Genomic DNA, 762 nt, shown 5'->3' on the forward strand with positions numbered 1-762 from the left:
CGATTAAATGTTGTTAGTGCATTTGACAACCCTTGGGGCATCACCAGCCACTCCCACGGCATGCCGCTCGGAGTGCTTACCGCTGGCGGCGGAATGTCACCCGCTCTCATAAGCAATTGGGAGTATCCGTCTACCGAATCGAGTGCACTGTACCTTGTACATCCCACCATTTTGTTATGAAGAACATCCCTTCTAGGAAGTGGCGTTTGTGCCGGAATGGTGGCAGCGTTGAGCTTATTATAAGCATAAAGGATACGCCACTTGCCGTTCAGCTTCCGAACACAAAACGTGGGTGTCGAATAGGGAGACTTGCTCTCACGCACCATTCCTGCGTCGTGCTTCGCACGGAAAAAGGCGTCAAGGACGTCGTACTCCTCCTTGGGCAAAGGGCTTTGGCGTGTTACGCAGTATTTGGCTCTCGGATCCAGGTCGATCTCATGACGCACACCTTGGTCCGGATGTAGGACCAATGGCTAGTCTTTGAAGACGACGTCTTGAAATTTCTTAACCAAAGGATGTTACGGATCCAAGGGACTCCGTTGGATACGATCCAGTTCGTGCGTTCAGCACTTTCCTGGTGTCTTCGAAGACAGCTTCATCCAGAAGCGATGACGAGTATCTCCTCGTCCGGTCGTGCAATAACCACTTAAGCCAAATCGCCTGCCTTCAAGGCGCTGCCGAACTCTTTAAGGGACATCTCGTCGAGGTCAAGAAGAGCATCTACTGCAGGCATAGCCTCGAGGCGGACGTCGCCATCTTCCT

The sequence above is a fragment of the Plasmopara halstedii genome, assembly GCF_900000015.1.
Source record: "Plasmopara halstedii genome assembly, contig: Scaffold_658, whole genome shotgun sequence".
In the NCBI taxonomy this organism is placed as follows: Eukaryota; Oomycota; class Peronosporomycetes; order Peronosporales; family Peronosporaceae; genus Plasmopara; species Plasmopara halstedii.